The sequence below is a fragment of the Petaurus breviceps genome, unplaced genomic scaffold, assembly GCF_028583685.1.
Source record: "Petaurus breviceps papuanus isolate PSGF00001 unplaced genomic scaffold, PetGlider_PUasm1.0 38, whole genome shotgun sequence".
Lineage (NCBI taxonomy): Eukaryota > Metazoa > Chordata > Mammalia > Diprotodontia > Petauridae > Petaurus > Petaurus breviceps.
The window spans coordinates 94,289,915-94,316,906 of record NW_027186304.1 but is presented as its reverse complement, the minus strand read 5'-3'; the positions used below and the strand labels follow the sequence as shown (position 1 = coordinate 94,316,906).

Here is a 26,992-nt window from a genome sequence, read left to right as displayed (position 1 = left end):
AATTGGTCTTTATGCATCCAGTCTTCTCTGTCCAGTCCATCCTCCACATAGCTGCTAAATTCGTATTCTTTTTTATTATTATTAAATTTGTTTATTTACTTTTAGTTTACAACATTCAGTTCCACAGTCCCTTGAGTTTCAAATTTTCTCCCCCTCCTTCTCCTCCCTGATCCCCACCATGGCAGCATGCTCTTGAATATAGGATCTACAACTATCTTCATATTAATCATTAGGTTGTAAAGAAGGATCATAACTGATGGAATGATCAGTGGGAAAGAGGAAACAAAACAAAACAAGAAAAAGAAACACAGCAAATAGTTTGTTTCGATCTGCATTCAGACTCCGCATCTCTTTCTCTGGATGTGGACATCTCTTTAGATCATGAGTCTTTTGGAGTTGTCTTATAACCTTACATTGCTGAGAGGAGCCCGGTCTACTGAAATTAGTTGTCACACATACATTGTGTCTTTGATTGTGTACAGATTTCTCCTGGTTCTGCTCTTCTTGCTCAATATAAGTCTCTGCAGGTTATTATGAAGTCCGTCTGCTTCTCATTTCTTACATCACAGTAGTATTCCATTACATTCATATACCACAACTTGTTCAGCCATTCCCCAATTGATGGGCATCCCCTTGATTTCCAATTCTTTGCTACCACAAAAAGAGCCACTGTAAATCTTTTTGCATATACGGGTCCTCCTCCCACTTCTCTGATCTCTTTGGGATATAACCCTAGATGTGGTATTGCTGGGTGAAAGGGTATGTACTTATTTATAGTCCTTTGGGCATAATTCCATATTGCTTTCCAGAATGGCTAGATCAGTTCACAACTCCACCAGCAATGCGTTAGTGTTCCAGTTTTTCCATATTCTCTCCAGCATTTATCATTTTCCTGTTTTGTCATCTTAGCCAATTTGGCCAGTGAGTTGTGGTACCTCAGAGTTGTTTTGATTTGCATTTCTCTAAACACTAGTGATTTAGAACATTTTTTCATATGCTTATAGATATCTATAATTTCATCTTCTGAGAACTGCCTGTTCATATCCTTTGACCATTTATCAGTTGGGGAGTGGCTTGTATTCTTATAGATTTGACTCAGTTCTTTGTATATTTTAGAAATGATGCCTTTATCGGAGATACTGGTTGTAAAAATTCTTTCCCAATTTTCCACTTCCCTCTTAATCTTGGTTAAATTAGTATTCTTAAACTACAAGTCTGAATATGTCTTTCCTCTGCTCAAGAGGCTTCAAGAAGTGGCTGCCCATTGTTTTTTAGAATAAACTTCTCTGTTTCACATTTAAGCCTTTCACATTTTGCTCCAACCTGTCTTTCCAAACTGACACATTAATCCCTCGAATACATGCTATAGTTCAGCTAAATTGAGCTATTTAATGTTCCTGGTGTACAATATTTCATCTTCCACCTCCATGCTTTTGTACTGGCTGTACTTTTCATGCCTAGCATGCTCTCCCTCCTCAGTTCCCTTTTTTAGAACCTCTAGTTCCTCTCAAAGCCTAGTTCTAGAACCATTTTCTTTAAGTGACCTTCCCTGATTTCTCCTCATAGTTGCCTTATCCCCTATCATCATGTGTTTTTCCTGTATTTACTCAACAGCGGATATGTTGTATCCCCCAATAGGAGATTATATTCTATTTTGGTGTAGGGACTGCCTGCCTTTTTGTCTCTCTTGCATCTATCATAGCAACTGATATATACTGGGCACTTAAGTGCTTGATAATAATAATGATAATAAGCTAGCATTTATATAGTACATTTAAGTTTGTGAAACACCTTACAGATATGATCTAATTTGATCCTTACTGTGACCCTGGAAAGTAGGTGCTATTATAATGCTTATTTTACAGTTGAGGAAACTGAGGCAGACAGGCCAAATGACTTGCCCAGGATTACACTCTAGCTTCTTCTACCTTGAACTTCAGTATTTGAATGTAGTCAAAATAGGTTAACAATTCATAAATGGTTATTTTAGATCTGGAATGATTTCTTTCCAGCTCAAAGAGATCCCCTAGTAAAATGGTCAACATCCTTTTATGAGGAAGAACTCTTTGAAGTAATAGAAAATAACATTATGAAAGTCCACATTCTTGTATGTGTGAGAGGAATTTTAAATTGATTCTAGAGAAATTTCACTGCAACTGTACCTGTATTAATTTGTAAACTTTTTATTTTATTTTTAAAAATTACAGTTAACCTTCCACATTGCAGCTCTCCCCATCTCAATTTCTATATATTGCAGGTCAGCATAAAAAATTAAATGAGCATTTTTGGGGAGTTTTGAAGAAGCTGCAGATGACACATGAAGGCCAGCGGAAGATATGGAAAAAGTTTAAAAACTCAGAAATGTGTAAAATATATGTATAGGATGGTATGACATCAACATATTTTATCTTTTAATGCCATAATAATTTACACTTCTTCTCTGATACAAAGGGAAGGCCAAAAATTTTTACTTGGATTTTCAAGATCGAGAGGGACACTGAGTCTCTACCTTGAGATGTGGAAGGGATAACTGTAAATGTTAGACCAAGGGCAGTAACTGTTTCTAGTAGGCCTTTCTTATAGTTAATGTGTGGTTAAGGAACTGGAAAGGGAGGGGCCTTTGAGGAGCACCTATAGTCTTTTTCTATTGTATCATTAGTAAAATGGCCATATCAGACAGTTAATTGTTACCTAGGAGGGCTGGGATAGCCTGAGGTATAAGATAGAGAAGGAGGAGGAAGATTGTATGTCACCTGCAAAGGTGTCTTGTCAGATAGCTAAAGAGGTGACCCCTTGACCTTAGGTTTAAAAGGGAAAGGAAGAACATGAGGTCTCTAGACCTGAGCTCCGATGTTATACACTCCTGCAGCTGCTTTTAAATGCATTTTCCACAAGTATCCTGACCCCTGATATGCCTTAAAATTAGGATTTTGTTCCATCTCTAGATCCTGCTGGCTCCCACTTCCAAACTCCCATAGAGTAAGTGCTTAGTAAATATTGAGACTTAAAAGCTTTAAATTATATAATGCATATCCAAGTTTTGGAGTATTGTGCTGAGCACAGCATACTTAGGTAGTTCCTAATTGGAAAGTGCTAACTAGAGCATGAATGGTAGGGGGGGAAAAATTCCTGCTTCCCTTTATAGGACAGGACAAATATTTAGTATTTTGTTGTAACAATTCTAACTGTTTATGACCAGAGGAGAACATTGAAAAGACCCGTGATTTACAGATCATTAAATATTTGATCAGTGTTTTTATCCTTATAAATTTTTTTTATTTTATTGTCTGGGTAAAGGGACTGGAATCAAAATAATATTGTGATCAGGAGGGGTCCAGTGGCCTCAAGCTTAGTGGAACTGGAGGAAACTGTGAAACCATGCCTCTGCATATTTGTTTTCTAATGTCAACTGGTCCCTCACTGCTATAAGCCCAACACTCTGTTCTTACTAATAATCAGTTTGCTATCACATTTCCCACAGCATCTATTCCAAACCTGATCTTTCCTTAAGCCCCATGGCACCCCTTCCCTGTCCTCAACCAGTATATTGGGTTTGTTGTGAAACTGGATGTCCCATAGGCATCTCAAATTCAACAAGCCCCAAAACAAATGCCATTATCTTTTCCCTAAAGCCCTCCCTTTCCTCCAGCTTCTTTATTTATTGTCAAGGGCATCATCATCCTTCTAGTCAACTAGGCTTGTAACTCCAGTGTTCTCTCCATCCTTGAGTCTTATTTACCCCACATATAGCACTCCACTGCCAAATCTTGTTGTTTTTACCTTTACCTCTGCACTTACACAGCCATTACCATGCTTCGGCCTTCATCACCTTGTCATTGAACAGAAATAGCTCTTTTCAGTTAACAATGGTCCCTTATTTCTAAATCATGTGGCCTTGCTCAGTTTTCATCTTTCTTGACATATCTACTACATGACACTTTACCACACTCTACTAGACTCGCTTTCTCTTTTTTGAGTTTTGTGGTACTGCTGTCTCCTGCTTCTTCAACTTGTCTAACTACTCCTTGTCTGACTACTGCCTCTTCGCCTAAGGCCTGTGCTATTGCAGTAGCCTTCTGATTGGTTTTCTGTCTCAAGTTTCTCTCCATACCAGTCTGTCCTTCTCTCAAATATGGAGGTGAGTAGATCTGACACATATACCCCTCTCAGTGAACTTCAGTAACTCCCTATTACTTCTAGTATCAAATATCCTTTTTCAATTCAAATTCTTTTTTTCTATAAAATTCTTTTTCACTTAAAGCTTTTCATAACCTAGTCCTTTCCTACCTTTCTTGTCTCTTCACTTATAACTCTTCCACGCACTCTACATTTCAGCAACAATGTCCCACTTGCAATTCTTTGAACAAGTCATTTCCTTTTCCCAAGAGGAGGCCTTTGCCCTGGCTATATCCTTCATGCCAGGAATACTCCGGCTCCTCACTATCGTCTCTTGGTCTTTTCAGCAAAACTTTCAACAAATCTCTGACTTTCAGCAAAACTCTGGTCACATCCAACTGACTCCATTCCCTCCAGCTTCTAAAGCCATCCCTCTCCATTTACTTTGTATATCTCTTCTATGAGTGCAGTTGTCTACATGGAATCTCTTCCATTAGACAGTAATTTCCCTGAGGGCAGGGACTGTCTTTTCACCTTTTTTTTTTTTTTTTGGTATTCTCAGTGCATGGTTCTTGGCTCGTAGTAAGCACTTAACACATGCCATTGACCTGACTAAAACAAAGAATTTTTAGAGCTTTTCCTAAATTAAGTCAAGGTGGGGTGAGGGACCCAAAGAGAGAAACTAACTCAAGTATTGGGCAGGTCTCTGTGAGCCTAAAGTCTTTGGAAGACTCTGGACCATTGAGGTATTACTTTTTTTTTTTAAGCAATTGGGGGTTAAGTAACTTGCTAAAGGTTACACACCAGTTATTTTGTGTGGGTATTAAGTATCTGAGGCCAGAACGGATCCCAGGTCTCCCGACTCTGGGCCTGTGCTCTTACTTACTCACTGCACCACCTGGCCACCCCGAGGTATTACTCTTTGCCACATACTCTGTGGTCTAGCCAAACTGGCCCAATTCTGTTGTTCCTCAGTATTTTCATCTTCTTTTCCCCTATGCTTTTGTCCAGGTTGTCCTGCTAAGCCTGCAAAATACGCTCCTTTCTCAGCTTTTCCTATTAGAATCCCAGTTTTAGACTTTAAAAATATCTGATTGGACTTAGACCTTTTTGTAAAAAATACATTTAAACCTCTCCAAAAAAATTTATCCTCTCCCAAATTTTTCTGTGACCCAGTCAAGTAATTTATTTCCAACAGTATCAGAGCATTAGTAACAACTTATGATATGGTGATAATATTTTTTTAGATTGGAATTCACTTTTTTTGTTTGTTTGCTTCAGCAAGTCAAGAAGCATTTATTAATCACCTACTACATGCCAGGCAGTGTCTGTTTCATTCTTTGTCTATCCCCAGCTCCTTAAACCTTGTCTAGCACAAGCTATGGGGGGATTAATAAATGCTTGTTGATAATTTATTCCAGTGAGGTATTTACTGAATTTTGTGCACGTGTCCTTTCTCACTGCCTGTCGAATGCAGAGCCGGACAGAAGCGATTCAGTCCATTCTTGAGCTAGGCGGTGAATAGTGGCATCAGAAGATGCCACGACCTATTCCTCCTCTCACTGCCTGACAGCTCCTAGTTGTTGGATAGGGGGGGACAGAGTGCTGACTGAGCCCATCTGTCCCACTTGAGCTGACCCGGGATGGAGTCGAATATGGATGGACACCTAAGCAGCCTGGGAACTGAATGGGCTCTTCAGCTGAAGCACTTTCTGTAGGCCTGCAGCCAAGTCGTTGGGGCTGGGCCTCTCTGTGGTGCAGCTCACTGGGATTTCTGCACTGACCATGGTTGAATTTATGGCTTCAAACTTAATCTGGTCAAAGCTGTCACCAGATAACTTCTGGATGTAGCTGAGGCCATGTGTGAGCCTGGAAGGACTAAAGAAGGTGATACTGGCAAGAATGCCCTGTGAGGAGAAGTGGTTCTTCAGGGAGTCCTGTATCCCAGGATGCTGAATCTTCTGGTAAGCAGTGGTGCTTTCCAGGGGAACACCTTTTTGTTTGAGCATCTTGGGAAATGCTTCTCCTTTGAGGGTCCCAAAAAGAAAGAGAAGGGGCAAAGTCATTGACTTTTCTCATGAACAAATGTATTTAGCAAGTTTCATTTCCACATTTTTCTCCTTCTGTAGCCAGGCCAATTTTTTCTCAGGAGGAATGCAGTAACTTGGCAGACCACCTATGCTGGCTTGATGTGCCATTTTGAATTCACTTTTTATTTGTATTTTTTGCCTTTTGGAGGGAAATTAGGGTTAAGTAACTTGCCCAAGGTTACACGGCTAGTTTTTGTTGTGTGGGTGTTAAGTGTCTGAGGCTGGAACTGAACTCGGGTCCTCCTGACTCTGGGGCATCGCTTTTCTCACTGTGCCATCTAGCCACCCCTTGAATTCACTTTTTTTTTTTTAAGCAATCGGGGTTAAGTAACTTGCTCAAGGTTACACGGCCAGTTATTTCTGGATGTGGTGCCGAGTATCTGAGCCCAGGATTCGATCTCCAGGTCATCCCGACACTGGAGCCAGTGCTCTTACTCACTGAGCCACCTGGCCGCCCCTGAATTCACTTTTTAAAAAACATTTTTGTTTCATCATCAACATCTGGCACTTATTCCAGTCATTGTCTTTTTTTTTCTTTTTTTTTTTAAGCAATAGGGGTTAAGTAACTTGCTCAACGTTACACAGCCAGTTATTCTGGGTGTGGTGATGAGTATTTGAGCCCGGATTTGATCCAGGTCATCCCGACACTGGAGTCAGTGCTCTTACTTGCTGAGCCACCTGGCCGCCCCTAAGCAATTGGGGTTAAGTAACTTGCTCAAGGTTATACAGCCAGGTGTTTCTGGGTGGGTGCTAAGTGTCTGAGCCCGGGATTAGATCTCCAGGTCTTCTCAACACTGGAGCCAGTGCTCTTACTCACTGTGCTACCTGGCCGCCCCCCAGTCATTGTCTCTCACTACTATTTATCACTGTACTGAGAGAGTACATTTTACAGATTTCATATTGTTGAGCTTTTGTTGGGCTCTTACTGCAGCAAGGCAGTTCATTTATTCCCTCCTAATTCTCTGTCTCCCTATTCTCTACCTACTCTTCCCTTTTCAAGCTGTCCCTTCTCCACATTTACTCTTTTTTCTTTCTCTTTTAACTTTCACTCTTACTTGCCTCTGAAAATTGAGGCCATTGAACATCAGCCCTGTCTTCCTCATTAAATCTTGGGATATCATCTCTCATGCTATCTTCCTTTCCCCCCAAACTCTGGGGGAAAAAAGAGTTGTCCCTTTTCTTGCCAAGGCCAGTATCCCTACACAAATACTTGGTCCCATCACTTCTTGTTTCCTCTAGCAAATTGTATCCTCAGTTATCCAGTTTCTCTCTTTCAGCCTCTCCCTACCAAGTGGTTTCTTTCTTACTGATTTTGAATGTGTTTATCCTTCCAGTGGGCTCATCATTCCCACTTCCATCTTCACTAGACCCTACCATCCTCTTAAACTGTCATCTTCTATCTTGCCCTTTCTTCACCAAATTTCTTGAAAAAGCTGTCCATGCCCTCTCATCACTCACTCAAACCTTTGTAATTTGACATCTGAGCTCATCATTCAACATAAATTGTTCTTTTCAGTTACCAGTGGGGTAACCCCCTTATTGCCAAATCTGATGACCATTCCCAATCGTCATCTTTCTTGACATATCTACATCACGTGACACTGTTGGCCACACTCTTTTCCTACATACTTTCTCCTCTCTGAATTTTGTGACACTGTTATCTCTTAATTCTTCTCCCTGTCTGATCAGTCCTCTGCTGCGTCATCATCTGTAGCATGACCCCTAAGTGTGGATGTCACCCAGAGTTCTGACCTAGTCCCTTCTCTAAACAAAATGTGCTCAGCCTTCTTTGTGTCATCGACCCCTCTGACAGTCTGAAGCATATGAAACCCTTTTCAGAGCATTTTATTTATTTTTTTAAAAATTAAATTTTTTTTTTTTTGCTTTTTGGAGGGGAGAAGGCTGGGCAATTGAGATTAAATGACTTGCCCAATGTCACATGGCTAGTTTAAGTGTCTGAGGCCAGATTTGAACTCAGGTCTTCCTGACTGCAGGGCCAGTGCTCTATTCACTGCACTACCTAGCCACCCCTCAGAGCATTTTAAATGCATAAAAAATAAAATATATAAGATTACAAAGGAAATCAATTATATTAAAATCTAGGTTATTAATTTTTTTTTAAGTTCAAAGTTCCCAGAGTAAGACCTGCTGCTAAGCATTCTTTCTTAGTAACCTCATCAGTTCACATGAGTTTCTCTATCATCTCAATGCAGATCACTCAGAGATCCGGCTTCAGTCCATTCCAAAGATGTCTCAAGCTCAATATGTCCAAAACAGAACTCATTTTCTCTTCCCCAAGCCCTTCCCTATTATCCACTCCCCTATTTTTGTCAAAGGTGTCACTGTTCTTCCAGTTACCTCGGTTTGTAACCGTGGAGTCCTCCTTGACTCATCAGTCTTCCTCACCCCCATATCTCCAATCAGTTGCCAGACTGTGTCCTTTCTAACTCCACTACAATTCTCACGCAGCTACCACCTCATTTCAGGCTTCCTCACTTCTTGCCCAGAGTATTATAAAAGCCTCTGCCTCAAATCACTCTCTAGTGCAGTCTGTCTTACACACTGCTGCCAAAGTAATTTTCCTTAAGTGCAAGTCTGACCATGTGATCCCCTACACATTTACCTACAGTGACTTCCTGTTGCCTCTAGGATAAAATATAAACTCCTTTCTTCAGCTTTTAAAGCTCTTTAAAACCTGGCTCCAACTTATGTTTCCAGTTTCACTGCATATAAATAAACCTCCTCCTGAGCTTTGTGATCCAGCCAAACTGGCTTTTTAACTTTTCCCTACCCCTGACGCTATATCCAGCTTTCATCTTCGAGTCTTCCCACATGCTTAGAATGCACTCAATCTTTTCTCTGCCTCTAGTTCTCTCCTGGAAGCAGCTCAAGCACCATCATCTGAATTTCCTGATTTCCCTCCTTTCCCTTCTCTCTGGCCTCCTCTCCCAGCTACCTTGAATTTAGCTACTTTGTATATATTTCTATTTATTCTCTTTCTATTTATGCTGTTTATCATCCTTATGTGTCTTTGTCATCTTCCTTGTTAGAACTTAAGCTTCTAGAAAGTATGGACTGTTTCATTTTATATGTGTGCTAGAAGAGCACACATTTTTAATTTTTTAAATTTATTTTTTAATTTATGAAATAAAACAAGCATTTCCATAACATAACATAGTATAATAAAAAAGGTTGCACATGAAACTGCAAATCTGTTATGTACAACTTGCTATTCCTTTTAAATATATAATAAAGTTATCATGTAAATGTCTGTTTTTTCATTTTTTTCTCCTTTCCCCCCCAAAAGATGGCTACCACTAGACACAAATATATATCTATATGTAAACTCATCCTATATATACTTTTATTTATCAGTTCTTTCTCTACATGCATCATTCCTTTATATGTTCTTTGTAGTTAATTTGGATGTTTATAATCAAAATGACTTATTTGCTCAAAGTTGTTCTTAAAACAATACTGCTGTCACTGTATACACTCTTCTCTTGGTTCTACTCATTTCACTCTTCATTATTTTGTGTAAGTTTATCCATGTTTTTCTTTTTGGAGGGCAATTGGGGTTAAGTGACTTGCCCAAGGTCACACGGCTAGTTTTTTGTGTGTGTGTGTGTTAAGTGTCTGAGGCCGGATTTGAACTCAGGTACTCCTGACTCCAGGGCCGGTGCTCTATTCACTGCGCCACCTAGCTGCCCCTATCCATGTTTTTCTAAGATATTAATAAATAATTATTGATTAGAGGTTGTCTGGTTCAGTGCTATTATTTTATAGATGAAGAAATTAAGACCCAGAGGCACTAAGGGATTTGCCCAGAGTCGCACAGATAAGGTATAGTGAAATAAAAATAATGACTTTTTTGCTTTTGTCCTCTTAATTGGCCATAAGTTTCTCAAAATCTGTACATCGTCATCTACTTTTTTTTCATAACTCCTTGAATACAGTGAATTGTTGATTTGATTCTATTAAACTTTCAATAAAAAATGTAACAAGCTCCTTTTAAAATTCACAAACTTTATCCATTTTATTTGTCTAGATGGTGAGTAAACAGCCTTTCTACCTAGTAAATCAGTTTAAAAACACTTGGCAGTGATTACAGAAGCAATTGGAGGGAAAGATTAGAAGAAGGAAAGAAAGCTACCTAAAGTTATGAAAGTTAATCCTCAAACTGTTGTCTGATTCGTATTTTAAACAGAGTGTTGAAATTGCCTTAAAGTTTTACCACAATACCACAAGGTGAGCATATGTATGCATCATGCATACATATAAAAATTGTAAGCATGCATACACATATGTATGTATAGATTTACACACATATGTGTATCTGTGTATATGTATGTATGTATGTGTGTATACACACACACAGAGGAAAGAATATGGGACCTGGAATCCAAGGCCTTGGATTCAAATCCTGCCTGTAATGCTTACTATGTAGGATGTTGAACAGTTCCCATAATTTTCCTGGACCTCAGTTTTCCTCATTTGTAAAATGAGAGGATGGGACTGGAGGCCTCTTAGGTCCCTTCCAGTTCTAGAGCTGTGATCAGATTTGATTTTAGTAAATTTGATAAAAATTCTGATGAAGGCAGACCTTCTTATTACCAGTTAACACATTGCACTGAAGTAATTTGATTATTTTCCCCAACTCCCTGAAGTAGTGGTCTAAGATATAAATCAATAGCATTTAACATTAAAAAAAATTTACAGTAGTCAATATTTTAAAAAGATGGTAGCTCTTTGTGGCCATTTAAAACTCAGTTCTAGAGGTTGCAGCCTTCCTATTGTTTGTTCAGTTCTTTCTAGGGTCTAGAATTTAGGGAAGTGTTAGGGTACAAAGTAAAAAATACTGGAGTTGAGGTCAGAAATTTGAGTAGAATTCTGATGTAGTGACTTATAACCTGTGTGACCTTGAATTATTTACATAGTTTCCATGGACCTCACTTTCCTTAGTTGTAAAATGCAAGAGTTGGGCTAGGTTGAAGTCTCTTATAGTTTTAAAATCTCTGATTCTTTGATCTCTGTAAACAACTAAAGTCATAAGGTTACATATAAGTATTTGGAAAAATTCCTAGCAGAATATACAACTATTTGGACAAAACTTAAAAGGAAAGTTCCTTTCAGAAATAGGAGGGTATAATTTGGCAATGAAAAGGATGGATGTTCCAGAGATACATGTGCATTTTTATATACCCTTTTAATGAGTAGAACTCTCTATAAGTTTATGTAGAAAGATGTACCAGACAACTTTGAAAAATAACTTTCTTAATATGAGCAAAGCAGACAAATAATATTTTTTTTATCAGGAAAAAGCAGACAAATAATATTTTTTATCAGGAATCATCTACTTGTAATTTATCTCGCCATGCCAGAAACTGACAAATCTATTCGTGCAATTTTAATTATAGTATGTAAGTTTGTATGTGAGAGTGGATCATTCATCACCAAATTTGAGAAACAGTGCTGGAATCTATTAAAGGAATTATAGACTGTGGCTGCTCACCTATCTTGCAACCTCACCTATATGAAACATATGTAAGAACCAGGAAATAACCCTTAAAAACCTGTGACCTCAGAATAGAGGTCAGAAAGTTGACATTCTTATTCATGAATATCAGCTCTCACCTCTACATTCCCAAGCTCCCAACAGCAGGAGAAAGTGATAACCTCAAAGGAGGTGTTACTATATTCTAGTACAGTAATTAATTATCATAATGAAGAAATGGTTAAATTCTTCACACTCTGCTTAAGAAACTAGGAAAATGTGCAATGCTATTTAGACTTCTACAATGGTTAAAATCAGCTCCTATTATTTAGAAGACCTGCCTATCAGATGTATAGATGAATTTATGCTCTCCAATTCTAAATCACTTATGTATTGCTGTGCTATAGTAACTATTTCTCAATTACTGTGGCACAACATACTTTCTTTTAGATGAGAAATACCAATAAGTTACACATTATTAGATCTTGCTGTCTGATGTTACTTTCCAAACCAGAGAAGTGTGGTTTAGAGGAACAACCAACCCTTGGAACAAGGAAAGCCCTTCCAGGAGGGACATCTTAAACTAGAATGGTCTCTATTTTTTACCTAACAATTTTAATGCATAATGATCTTTGTGAGTCTTTAATATGCCAACAATAGACATATGAGCAATTGGGTAATCATATCTACATACAACATAGTCTTTAATTAATATTCTTTTTGTGCAAAGTCTCTTTTAACAGTGGATGCCAGATGATGTGGACAAATGTGGTACATTCTTTTTCCTAAAGTAAACCTGTGAATTACAATAGAGAATCTGATGCTACAAAGGGTTTGTCTTAATTATGAAGCTGTCGTGGCACTGTGTTTAAGTTGAATAGCATTTGTCAAATATGCTTTCTCATGTTCTTTTGAGAAATTACTTTGACTACACAGTTGACAGTTTCCCATCCCAAAAATCAGTCAGCTGTCTTTCCTGGGTCACTGCTTCTAGAAAACACTATCACACCATCTAAATTTGAGTCTCAGCAATTTTTAAAATCAACTGACTGAGGATGTTCACTGCAAATATTCATTGTTCATGTTCAGAACTTCACATAAAGTGAATTTTTTTTTAAAGTGTGATGGCTTTGTTTTGATCTAGTTTTAATTTGGCATTTCAACACTTTTTGTCTATGGCAAAGGTTGAGGAACCTCTACTAGCTTAGGTCTTTTTGCTTGATGTCATCTGGATTTTGGAATTTATTTTTATCTGGTTTTGCTACTGCCAGTGGACACTCCTACTTGTATTTAGACACTTTCTTCTTAGATTCCTTAGTCATCTCATTTTATATGGAAGAGCCAATAAATGTTCAAAGAATAGAAGGATTGAAAAGCTGTGTGGAAGGATTAATTAATCAATATTTCAAAGGTCGGTAGATAAGAGATTACTATGTGAAAGCAACATCTGGACAAAAACCACCTAAAAATAGATAAGAGATTACTATGTGAAAGCAACATCTGGACAAAAATCACCTAAAAAAAAACCAATCCAGTTCAAAGAGCCTGTTCTGTCTTCTTCCCTCTCACCTTGAGTGTGCCTTTTTCTATTCTCTGGATCTTTTTAATCCCTCTTTCTTTTTTTCTATTCCTCTCTTTCTTACTCAGTGAGTCACACATTTTTAATTATGTACAATATACATATATGGATTTACTGTACTAATTTATTAAATGCCGGGTACTGTGCTAAGTGCTGGGGATACAAATACCAAAAGAGAAAAATGATCTCTGTCCTCCAGATGCTTATGGGGAAAGACAACAAACAAAAGCGAGGGAAGAGGGAAGGAGAAATGAAAAATTTGAGATGAGCTCTCTCCTTTAAATGGAGATTTGGAGTTCATGGCCCCACCCTTCAATCACAGGGGCAAGTATTGGTAAAGAGATCTTATATGTTGATAAGGTTGTCCTAATAAGGAGCTTCCTGGGGCATGGTCAGTCAGAGAAGTCCTAAAATAGTGCAGATAGGTGAGACTTGAGAAATGAGCTGAGAAATTTTATGTACTGTATTTTTAAAAAAGTAGGTGAGTGGAAAATGTAAATCTTTTCACTAAGGAAGAGCTGAAAGTCACTTAATCCTTGACCCTTGATGGAAAAATACATGTTTTCTTATCATCATGTAGGCTTCTTTATCCTGGTGCAAAAATTGGGAGAATGTCAGAAAATAGTATTGGGGAATTGTCTGAGCAAGGTCTGTTCTTATTTTAACTATTTTACTCTCCCTAAAGAGCTGGATCTTTACATTTTTTCTTATGTGACGGTAGCTTTTTCTTTTCTGGCCTATTAAGAAAAAACTTCATCTTTACTTCTTTGTTCAACAATGGCATAAATAATCTTTAAAATTATAGGAGAATGAGGGAGAAACTCATTTTCCCCACTAAAAGAAAAATTTATTTCAAGTATCAGAACATAGAAGCTTTGATTCCATCTCAATCAAGAGAATAAACAGTTTTCATTATTTGTGGATTCCATATTTCAAATTCGTCTACTTGTTAAAATTTATTTGTAACCCCCAAATCAATACTAGTGATGTTTTCATGGTGTGTGGTCATGCGAAGAGCAGTGGAAAATGTAAGCTACTCAACAGGCACATTTTCAGCTGAGGTGAACAAGGCAATGCTCTGCCTTCCTGTTTGAGCTCTCATGTTGTAAACAAGTATCCTTTTCATGGTCCATTTAGAGCTGTTCTTCATATTTCGTGCTTTTTGTTGGTGATTTCCCTGTATAAAATGCCCCCTCCCCCAGCGTAGCAGAGAAGAATGTCTAGTGTTCCTATCCGAAAGGAGACTGTAATATGCTTTATGGAGAAAATATGTGTTAGATAAGCTTCATTCAGTATGAGTTGTAGTACTGTTGAATGTGAGTTCAATGTTAATGAGTCAGCAATACAATACATATAGAAAAAGGAAGAAGAAATTTGCTGATCTGTAAGTGAGGCCCCTCTGAAAAATGCTTAAAGTAGTAAATGTGACCCAAGGCTTTCAGCATTTCCCTAAGCTTGGAGCAAAAGTTCAGTATTAGCTAATTCTGGGCTCAAGGGGACTTTGTAGGCTATAGCTACTGCAAATGACAAGAACTGACTGTAATTCCCTTTGAATGGAATATGGTCTGGGCAATCTATGTACTAACAATTATGAGGGTTTTTCTGGACCTCTTAGTTGCTAATACCTCTCCAGAAGCGGGGCCCATCTCCCTTTCCTGGTTACCTTGTATCTCACATTATATGTTTCACATCTGTAGCTTCCTTGTTACTTATGTACATGTTATTTTCATAAATGCCTGGAGGGCAAGAACTTTTTCTGAGTTTGCCTTTTTATCCCAGTTCCTAGCACAGTGGGGTACATAGTAGGCATTTAATAAATGCTTGCTAATTGGGAAATAAACATTGACTTAAGTCTTGGGTCTTGGAGGGCGTTCTTCAGAGGAGTGAGTATATCAAGGATCTGGTCTTGGCTCTCAGATGTTCTGCATTCTTATTAGTGACTTAAATAAAGCTGAAGATGGCACAATGGATAGAGTGTTGGGCCTAGAGTCAGGAAGACTTTTGTTCAAATCTGACTTCAGATACTTACTAGGTATATGACTCTGGGCAAGTCACTTAACTTATGTTTGTCTCAGTTTCTTCAGCCATAAAATGGGGATAATATCAGCACCTACTCCCAGGGTTGTTGTGAAAATCAAATGTGATAATATTTGTGCTAGTGTTATTGGCGTAGTGCCTGGAACATAATAGACACTTGATAAATGCTTATGTCCTTCCTTAATCATATTTGTTTGTTATATACAAAGCTGGAAGAAATGGCTAACTCTGTAGAGCAACGTCTAAAATGATCTTGACAGTTTCCAGCAGAAATATTAAACATGAGGTAGTGGACCACCACATTCCTAAGTATGGCCTGAACCAGATTAAAATGTAGTTGGGAAATATTAACAAAATAAATAAAATTCAGTAAACCTAGATATTGCACTTAAAAACGGAATCAATATGCAGCTTACAGAGATCCTTATGTACAGATTAGTGGCCCCCATTTCAATTTGAGTTTGACACCACTGACTGAGAATGATGAACCAAATATAGTAGGATGAAATTTAATTGGGATAAATATAAAGTCCCACATTCATGCTTGAAAAAACCCAACTGAACACATCCAGGATGGGGAAGTTATGGTGAAACTAGAGTTTAATATGGAAACATATTTAGGGGTTTTAGTGGCCTGAACGCTCAGTATAAATTAAGAGTTTAAGATAGCAATTTAAAAAGCTACTGCAGTCATAGGGAACGTTAATAGTCATATAGTACCCAGAATGAGGGAGCTGATAGTTCCAGTGGTCAGACTGTATGTGGAATATTCTGTTCAATTGTTCACTCCACATTTTAGTCTCTTTTTTTTTTTTTTTAAATCCCCACTGCATCCTGGGCCATCTCCAGTTGTCCTGATCTCATATCTGGCCACTGGACTCAGATGACTCCAGAGAAGAAAGTGAGGCTGGTGGCTTTGCACAGCCCTCCCTCACTTAAATCTAATTCACTTGCTTGTCATGGCATCACCTCCTTGATATCATGGTCCTCTTCGAGAACAAAGAACAAACAGCTTCAACCACATTTTAGTAAGGACATTGGGAAATTGGAATGCATTAAAAAGTAAGGCAATGATTACTGGGAAGGGGCTGAAAATCCTGCCACCTGAAGATTGATTGAAGGGACATGGAGTATATAGCCTGGAGAAGAGAAGATTTAAGAGGATGGGGCATAATAACTGTCTTTAAATGTTCCAAGGGCTGTCATATAAAGTATTATATCATATATACTGTCATACATAGTCATTAGCTTTGTTCATTCTGTTTGGCTTTAGAAGGCAGAATTAGGAGCAATGGATAGAAATTGTAGAAAAGCAGATTTTGACTGGAGATGTGAGGAAATCTTCCACATATTTTGAGCTATCTTAGAGGTGAATAAATAATTACCAAGCTTGACTCTGGAGAAGATTTAAGAGTAACCACCTACTTTCCTTCATTGTAGGGACAGGGAACCAGGGATGTGGAATATTGCATATGTTGTTCAACATGTTTAATGGGTTAGGTTTGCTCAACTGCTTTCCTTTTTTTTTCCAAAATTTTTGTTATAGGAAATAGCTTGCTTGGAAGAGCAATAGTGAAAGATATATCCGAAGTTTTTTTTTAAAGGTATCTTAAAAAATATATTAAAGAAAATGCACCACTAGGTTCAAATAGTTGAATGAACTGCCTCAGGAAGTAGTGGATGGACTCTCAATGGAGGGTTTTAAGCTGAGGCCCTGTCCAGGATGCTGAAGGAGGGATTTCTGCTGGGGTATAGCCAGATGAGACTGGCTTAGATTCTGTGGACATGTGAAACAGCACAGAGGAAAGTTCTGGGTTCTCTGAGATGGAAAAAATTCTTTTCCAAATAGCATGATATCATGAAAACAGCATTTGACTTGGGGCTAGGCCCAGGGTGAAACCTGTCTCTGGTGCTCACTGATGGCAGAACTTTCCCTCCACCACCTACAATTTAAAAATGGATTTGATTTATATCAGGTTCTTTATTTTCTTGGAGTTTGTATTTTTTTTTAACAATATGAAACACATTTATTAAGAGCTTGCTGTGTGAATAAGAGTACTGTGCTTTCAGAGAAATGATTATTAATAACCAATGATTTGGGGGAGATCCAGATTATCTCCCTACCCCCACCTTCTTCTGAAGTCCTGATTTCAAAAGTTAGGTCTCTTGAGGGACATTACTGATAATGTCAGACCCCACCCAGATGAGGAAGCCATCATTCTGCTCTCTGCTCTCCTTTGGATGGGGATAATTTTTTTGAATAGATTGGCCAAAGCTGGGGGTAACTTAGAAGTAAATGACATAATCAAAGTTCATTTAAATAGGGTCAGCATTGTAATATTCATTCTGTCGTTAATTGTTAACCAATCAGAGTTGATTGTTGCCCTCAGGAACACCTCTCTTCCAATGGGCATATAAACTGTGAGCTGAGCTGTCTTTGGTCTGAGAGAGAGATGGCCAACATTCTGGCATTATTGATAAAGTTATTAAGTTACCCAGAAGTTATGTCTTTCAAACTTTTAAAATGTCACAGTTTGGTGCTAGGTTCAGATAAGATATGATCCATCGATTCAAGGAGTCTTATAGTCAATATAAGGGGGGACATGTTACACATTAGTAACCATAATACAGAATTGAATATAGATGTAAAAGGAAGACACAAACAACAGAACGCAGTGAAGAGGGCAATCAGTTGAAAGCCAAGATAAGAGAAGCTGTGGTTGAAAACAAAAGCAACAACAAGCTCCCCTCCCGATTCAGGTAATCAATTCAAGACAAGACCATGCTCCCTTGGTCACAAATTTCATTATCACAAAATCCTTCCAGATATCTCTCCACTCTGAAATAGCTTCATTCTAGGTTATCTTGTGGTGTTCCTGTATAAAGGAAGAATAACTAGCTGTCATTCCCTGTTCTTTTGCCAGACTTTGACTTTATGTAGTGGATATTTTCTACAGCTTTAGTCAGTGGTCTTCAGCTCCTCTGTATGGGGGGAAGAAATCACCAAGGCTGAGGGGAGGGGAGAGGACAGAAACCCTAGGTAGGGGCCTCTCTACAACTGCCTAGCAGGTTCTCAAGTAACTTAAAAAGCCATTCTTTCACCAGGATCATACTTTCAAAGCTTCATAGAACCACCCAGAGCTTTTCCTCCATTGGTATTGACTTGGAGATCACATCCATGACCTGAAGATCCATTGGATCCACTATTTAGAGCCAGAAAAGATCTTGAAAGCCATGAAGTCTGGTCCCCCTTATGAACTAGAAAAGAAAATGGCAAACCACTCTATTATCTATGCTAAGAAAACCTTAAATGGGGTTATGAAAAGTCAGACACAACTGAATAACAGCAATGAAACTTCCAGACTCCCACCTAGGTCAGTGGTGTATCCACTATGCTATACTTCCTCCTGGAATTAGGTTAAGATAATGATGGTGTGTAAAGCCAAGCACAAGCACATTTCCAGAGGACTGCTGCTGTGAACAGCTTTCAAGGTTCTGATTATACAGTATAGTGAACTCTCTATACAATAACAAATCAGAGCAAAACATTCACAGAAAAACCAAAATACAGCATTCACCATATCACAACTCAACAACATATCACTAAAATGGCCACATAGTTTTCACCAAAGTGGTCACATAATTTTAAATAAAGTATAATCATTTAGTAACTCAATCATTCAATCATCCTTAAGGTCCTTAAGGGATACAAAGTACAAAAGTCAAAATCTTTCACCCATAAGGTGCAATTAAGTTACAATTTTATTAGTCACTACTCAGTACCCTATTTCATCAGTCACTACTCAGACAATTTCATCTTGACTTGAGGGAGGCTTTCAGCTTCCATGGTTCCTCTTCCATGGTCCCAGATCCTGCCCAAATCTAACCAACTGCCACCTAAGTTCAAAGTCAGACAGCTCCCAGTTCCTTGTCCAGCTCTCCGTGCAGTTCCTGCTCCACATTGAAACTCACAGTGTCCAGTCCACCTCGTCCTTCATAGTTTCTGTTCCTGGGAAGAGAAAATTTAACAGTCACAACAGTATCTACATTCATCAAGCTTTGTAGAATTACAACAATATTCACACCAGTGGTCAGCACTATCATCTCAATTCACTTTCTGCCTGTGCTATCAGAGAAAGCACTGACAGCACAGTCATGCTTCCTCTGGCAGCTTTGGCTGATCCTCCGAAGTCTTTGGCACCTCTGGCTGGTTCTCGGAAGCTCTCAGCAGGACTTTGGCTGGCTCTCAGAAGAAGCTTCACTACCACAAGTTCTGTTCTCAAAATCAAAATCTCTTTCTCCAGCCTCCAAGCAGGAGGCTCCAAGAAATTCTGTCTCAGTTCTCAATTCTCATTTCTCTTCTCAGTTCTTCTCAATTCTCACTTCAGTCTTCAGTCCAGCAGTAGCAGCCTAGCCTCCAAATGCTCACTGAGAGAAACTCTCCCCTGCCCTCTTACCCCCCCCCCCAGCCAGCAGCTGCTCTGCCTCCAAGATGCTTGTCTCAAGAAGTTCTGACCCTCCCAGCTGGGGCTTTTCCTTATATGTGGTATTAGCTCCACCCTATTCAGCCCCTTCCTGTTACATCAGCAACAGGGGTTCATACTTTCTGTTTCTTTAACAGAGGCTTGATATAATTAGCTTGACACTAAGTGCTAAGTACCTGTTAGCTTGTCAATACAAAGGGATCCTCAGATTTCATTACTATTACATGGTGCTACATAATATACTTCTGAAAATTTGTAAAGATAGGTCAAACCCATTTTTAATGGTACATGGTAGAGGGGAGGTTCAGCTATTTCAAGATACCTTACAGCAAATCTTTTTGTAAAACAAATAATCATATTCTCATCCCTAGTCACCAGGACTATGCCATTTAATTTCTCTGGACTTGTTTCTTCGTGTGTATAGTCAGGCCATTAATACTTGCATTCTAAAGACCTTGTGGGGTTCTTGCTAGGAAAATGCTCTGTAAACCACAAAGGGCTTTACAAACAGAAGCTGGTTATCCTCTTCTCAGAAAGAAAGTTGGGAGGCAAAGAATGGGAAAAGTTTTCATAAGATCACTGATTTAGAACTACAAGGGTCCTCAGAGGCCATCTAATCCAGCTTCCTCATTTTATAGTTGAGGGAGAACAAGGGACTGGCTCAATGTCACACTTGTGAGCATCAGAGGCAGGATTTAAGCCCATGTTTTCTGGCACCAAAACAGCTCTTTCCACTGTAGAAGGTTGTGTCTTATGGGTTGTAAAAGTGAAAAAGTATGGGGGCAAATGCACAGGGTAGTAGAGTCTTATAATACCCAATATGACTTACATGTTGCCCATCCATCTTAAGTTATTTGACAGAAATCTTCAAAACGTGGAAATGTCCTTTTCTTCTGGTGGGAAGATTTTGGAATATATCTATTTGTTAAATTAGGCATCCCTTACATCTCTTAATTAAACTATGGTAGATTAGTGCTTGAGGGTTTATTCTGGTTAATTCTAATTACATGGGAGCTTTACTTATCATTTATTAGAAGTGTTTCAATGTAATTGGGTCCATTATTGGCCAAGGGTGTGAGTTATGGTGCATTGAGTTCTAAGAGGAGCAAAGAGGGCAATTGGAATAATTAATGGTAAAAGGCATGCCTTCCTTTTTGATTAAGAAGAAAACTAACCTGGAATCTATTCCCAATTTTCTGCTTTTCCTCTCTCTGAGAAAATTAGGTTCAAGGTTCAGTCTCCTTATCATAACCTTTTACTTGAAACACATTACTTAACATTCCAGTATAAATATGACTCTCTCAGTGCAAGTCTCTTAAGATATCAGGTTTCTTCTAGCTAAAGGGGAAGTGTGTACACAAATTAGAAACCCATTTCTGCTCAGCCCTTGAGAAATTAAGGCATCCGACCTCTTCATTTGACGATTCACCATTTATTGTTTTGAATATTAAATAGTTTGGGAGCTGGGGAGGAGAAGGGAGTAGGAGATAAGAGAAATTTGAAACAAGGATCCCTTGGGGAGGAACCTTGAAAAATTAGCTTTTGCTGCTTTTGGTTGCTAATGAATACCCCAGTTGAAGGTTGGGTTTAGTTTGAAAAACCGGGTTGGAAGGTGGGGAGGGGGAGGAGAAGAAAAAAAAGAAATTTACATGATAACTTTGTTGTTTATTTAAAAGGAGTAGCAAGTTGTGCTTAATAGATTTGCAGTTCCTGTGCAATTATCCTTTTTATTATACTACATTATGGAAATGCTTGTTTTATTCCATAAATTAAAAGTAAAACAAAACAGTTGCCCTAGATCAGTTTCTTAGCATGTTCTCCTCATTTTCCCTCCTGCCCCTTGCCAAGTGAGAGGTAAGGAGAGCAGGAGATGGCCACTTGCCACTGAAGAAAAAGTAGGGCTCCTGGTCTCAGGTGACCTTCTTCTCCTTAACTCCCCTCTTCCTTCACCACCCCCTGCCAACCAGGGGCACATCTGACCTTACCTACTGGAGTTGACTTGTAGAGTATGGGTTCTTAACTTTTTTGTGTGTGTCATGGACGATTTTGGCTTCCTGGGGAGGCCTGTGGACTCCTTCTGACAGTGTTTTTTTTTTTTTTTTTTTTTTTTTTTTTTGCATAAAACAAAATACATAGGATTACAATTATATTGAAATAAGATTATCAAAACATTAAAAAAATAAAGTTCACCGACCTCAGGTTATGAACTGCTGCTTGAGAAATTCTCCCCTGGCCCCAGATCCAAAGCAGATCCCTTCTATACTGTCAAAGTTTAATTCAGCTTTGGAAACAAGTTGTTTTATTATGGCTTTGCCTGATCCTGCCTAGATACTGATTAATAGAGGGCGCTTGCTGTCTTTGAAAAGGGATCATTGATTTAGAGCTGGGGAGGACCTCCCTCAGTGCGTTTAGTTCAGCCCCCTCCTTTTAAAGATGCCGAAGTTGACAGAGTACTGGGCCTGGATTCAGGAAGAATTTAAGAGCTATGTGACCTTGGGTAAGTTACTTAATCTCTCTTTGCCTTGGTTTTAACTGTAAAATAGGGGTAATAATAAAATACCTATTTCCTAGGGTTGTTATGAGGATTAAATGAGATAATATTTGTAAAGTGATTAGCGTAGTGTCTGGCACGCAGTAGGTGCTATATAAATGGGAACTATTATTACTGGGGTTTTTTGGTTAATGAAAAAATTGAGGCCTAAGGAGTTTAAATGATTTGCCCAAGCTTACAGAGGTAGCAAGTGATTGTGAGGTACCATTTGCATCCAGGCCTTCTAACTGTAAAGCCAATGATTTGGATTTGGTAGCTGTGTAGTAACTGGAAATCAGTGCCCTTATGATGACTTATCTGTTCTATTGAACTACAATTCAAGGTGTTTTTCAGTTAGCAGAAGCAAGCCCATTGTTGAAGCAGCAGGTCACCCTGAGGAAGAGGCAGGAGGCAACACATTCCAGGAGAGTCAAACCACTGTCACCACCAATACCAGTTGACCACCATCTCCCCTCAGCCCTTGATGGAGATAGCTTAGGACCTTGGGGAAAGCAATATACCACCAGACCACCAGATCAGACCCTGCAACCAACATTGAGGAGAGTGGTTGTTGTGGAGAGGGGTCCAACTTCCTTACCACCACCAGCACCAGCTACTGTCCAATAGGTAGATAGGCATAGGTCCCCTTGGGGTGGCAGCAGTCCCCACCCCAGACCACTGGTCCTGCTTTCAGGCCAACCCTTATAGCCATAATCCAGGGAAGTAGTTTTGTGGAGAAGAAGCTGGTCATCCCCACCAACAGCCATTCCCAGCTGGGCCAGCCTGAAGCAATGAGGTTACCCTGAGGGAGAGACAGGAGGCAAGTCAGATCACTACCACCACCAGCTTCACCACCTTGACCGCCATCTTTCCACAGACATTGATGGAGAAAGCCCATGACTCTGAACCCAGGAGCCTTGTGAGCAGCAGTCCTTTGTAGCCATCAACCCTTATGGAGATGCAATTTGGCAATTGCTGCTGCTGCTGCTACAATCACAACTTTTGTAGATGCAGAAAAGAAAGTTCTTGTCACCCAGGTCCTCGGCATTGTCCAGTGGTTCAACACCAGAAACTGATAGGATTTTATCAGTGGAAATAATTGAAAGAAGAGATATTACCAACTGCTTTGCTGATGAGCTCTAAGGATGATGGGACCTTTCAATCTCACTTGCTGCTGAAACCTTCCCCTACCTGTCATCATCCCTATTAGAAGGTAAACTCCTTGAGTCCCTTGAACAGGGACTGTCTCATTTTTCTTTGTATCCCCAATAGCACAGGACTTTGAATATAGTAAGTGCTTAATAAATGTTTCATTCATTCAAGTTCTTAAACATTATGCAGAAAATAGTGAGAAAAAGACAAATATTTGAAATCCTGCTTATGATTTTCTTATTTCAATTTTTAACACTATGTAAGAGTTAACCTAAATTTTCTTTTTAGCATTTTGTCTTTTAAAAATCTCCTGAACATTTCCTACTCTTAAAATCTTCAACTTCTTCCTGTGTTCAGCTCAGGTATTACTTTCTGTGTGAAGCCTTTCCTTATTTCCCTTATTAGTGATGTTGTCCTTCTCAAATTTTCTTATATTTACACTTCTGTTTATATGTTGTATCTTCCAGTAAAGTAGGTGTAAGGGCAGGGATAGTTTTTTTCATTTTTGTCTTTTTTATCACTAGCACCTAAGGAATAATGCTTGTTTTTTAAAAAGGCATTTAAAAAATGCTTGGTAACTTGAATTTCCCTCTAATTGTTTTAGGCATAGTCTCTTTAGAAGGGGGAAATATATTTCTTCTTTTTTTCCCCAAGAGAAATAACTGTTACCTGATAATAACTGGATACCCTCTTACTGGAGGTGGCTATTCTAGCTATTCTTTTTGAGTTTCTGGTTTGAAGGAAAAAAGCATCAAAGCTTGTAGAAATTCTACAAGTAGCAGTAAGGTATATCTTCTTAAAGACAAAAGTACAGGATTGGCAGAAATAGAATCAGTGAAATAAAGAAATAAGAACTGAGCTGAGTTTCAGGTTTAAAAAGGACCTACATATTTTTTTATCCACTTACTGGAGAATCACAGCCTTGAAAAGTTGAATGACATGCAGCTATTCTTTTATATTTAACAAATCAATTCAAGCACAGTGGGGTTTTGCTGAGATCGTAACCTTAAGGGAATCAAAGTACAAGTGGGCAATGATGACCTGGCACTATTTAAACTCTAGAAGCTAATGGCTCTCAGAGCTTATTGGGAAGAATTGCCCTTTTGTTTGCTTTTCTCTGAACTCTGAAAAAGTCCAGGGTTCTAACATCAGGTAACAAAGAAGCTCAAGGTGGTTTGAGCTTTCTTAGGTGAATTTGATGATGATAACTTTGAGGGTTTGTCAGGTGCTGACTTTTGAAAATGTTGGGGATAGTGAGTGCCATGGTGGCATATGTCCTGAGCCACATTAGAACAAATGCTTGCCATTTTTAGAACTGCATAAAATATGAGAGGAAAAAAAGTCATCTCTCCTCACAAAGTGACATCATCACTGCTCCTGCTGGCTGTTCTTTGTGGACATCCAACGGAAGCCAACAAATGATTTGAGTGTGAGGGTAGATGAAAAATGAAGTTAAGTGTAACCGTTTTTTCTAAGCAGATTGAAATGAGGGGAGCTACACAATGGAACTGTTAAAAAGCTGTGACTTCCCATATTTCCTGAATTTCTCTGTCTTTGCTCTCCTCACCTCAGGAACTGATACAGCTTTTTTTTTTTGGTCTGGTTCCTAAATCTTGACCTTTCTGCAACTATGAAATCTAGTATTAACTTATATTGTGGTGAGGCTTACATGAGCAGTATTCTGGTTTCTCTTCCTTCCCCAAAAGACTGACTTTACTTTTTCCTGAAACTTCAATAGAAAGTAATAAAAGAATCTTCTACCTAGCGAGCTACAAGTTACCCAAGGATTTTAAGAAAATGGAAATATTTAAAAGTGTTTTCATATGTGAAGACATGCTAGAGGACAAAAAGGAAAAATTCTATGTGTTTTCTGGAGGACTTATAAATAAATTAATAGAAAATGGAAAGAAAAATGGCTAAGTGGCACAGTGAATAGAGCACCAGTCCTGGAGTCAGAAGAACCTGAGTTCAAAGCCAGCCTCAGACATTTAACACTTACTAGCCATGTGACCTTGGGCAAGTCACTTAACCCAATTGCCCTTCCTTCTCCCCTACAAAAAGCAAAAAAAAAAAAAAGAATGGAAAGAAAGGTAACTTTCTCTTAATTCCTCCCTCTTTTCTTACCAAACTTCTCTTCTTTTTCCCTCTCTCCTTACAGATGCTTCCTCCTGTGTCTTCCATTTCTAATTTTTTTTGAGGGGGGTAGTAAAAAGGAAACATGTAACTTTAATTCTGTCACATGACTGTTACACCAACTTTTCCCTGGAAGAAAAAGAAAAATGCTGCCTTTCCAATATAGGCCTGTTTGGGAGGGATTAAGCATTGGAGAAGCACCATTCAAGTGTTATGATAGTCAGTGACCTTACCCACTCCCCATCCCCTTCTCTTAAAGCTAAAGGTTTAAGGATTCCTAGCTTCACAGAGGTCCTGTAGTAATTATAGTACTTCCAGGAAGGATAGTTGGACAATATCTATGTGCAAAGTAGGTAATACCTGCTTCTGAGTTGTGAAAGGGACTCTTGGGTACAATGATTTGTTAAAGCACTGGCCACTTGTTCTAATGATCTTTTACGACAGAAGCAGCAGCATATTGTGGAAAAGAGCACTAGACTTGGGGTTACAGGGTCTGGATTAAACTCTTTCCTGTTAGAATTTCTGTGACCTTGGGCAAATCATGTAACTTCTCAACTTCAGTTTCCTCATCTGCAAAATGCACCATCACTACTCCTAAGCCCTTGCCTCTACCTTATTTTTCAGTTTTTGTCAAGGGAACCACCATCCTTTCCATTCAGGGAGTAATTTTCTACTCTTTCCTTTCCCTAACCTTCATATCCAATCAGTTGTCAAGTCTTGTTTATTCTACCTCTATAATATATGTTGCATGCATCCCATTTCTACTTACCACCTTCCTTGCCTCTCACTTGGACTATTGCAAGAGCCACTTGGTTTCCACTGTCTTCCTTCTCCTGTCTAGCTTCCTTACAGCTACTAAATTGATTTTCCTAAAGCATAGAATGGACCATGTCAGTCTCTTGACTTCACATTCCAATCAAATTGAACTACCTCTTCTAACTTTTTCATGGCCTTTCCCCCTCCCTGAAGTGTACCTCTCAGTATCTTTAGCTTCCTTCAAAGCCCAGTACTACTGTCACTTTCCACAAGATGCATATTATGATTGCCTTAGTTACTAGTCCCTCCTTTCTTAAGATAAATTACTTTGTATTCACTTAATCTGTGTTATTGTTGCATCCACCACCCCAGTAAAAGCTTCTTGAGGGACTTTGCTGTTATCTTTATAGCCAGCCCTCCCCCATCATAGTAGGAACTTAACAAATTCTCTTTAAATAAGGGTGGGGGTGGGGGGGTGGGAGATCTGTTATCTGACCTGGTGTAGCACCAATACAATATTTACAGTGCCCACGATCACAATAAAGACTGACTATAAGTATCGCATGACATTCAATCACAAAATATACCAAACTCTCCAGATAGAGGGTAGAACTGAAGGAT

The 26,992-nt window shown here is 38.9% G+C and overlaps 1 protein-coding gene, 1 long non-coding RNA gene and 1 pseudogene across 2 annotated transcripts in view; 1 reads left to right on the top strand and 2 right to left on the bottom strand.

Annotated features, from left to right (window-relative positions):
* The window catches only part of TPD52 (tumor protein D52), a 326,322-nt gene that overhangs the window by 1,132 nt on the left and 298,198 nt on the right, over positions 1-26,992 (top strand). The gene's annotated exons all lie outside the window — the stretch shown is intronic.
* LOC138169892 (uroporphyrinogen-III synthase pseudogene) lies at positions 2,252-7,583 on the bottom strand (annotated as a pseudogene).
* LOC138170681 (uncharacterized) overlaps positions 16,210-26,992 on the bottom strand; it is a 23,296-nt gene continuing 12,513 nt past the window's right edge. The window contains exons 2-3 of the long non-coding RNA XR_011170714.1: positions 26,385-26,484; positions 16,210-19,325 (exon numbers count right to left, since the gene is read on the bottom strand). This is a non-coding gene — a long non-coding RNA (uncharacterized lncRNA). The remainder of the gene's footprint in view (positions 19,326-26,384; positions 26,485-26,992) is intronic.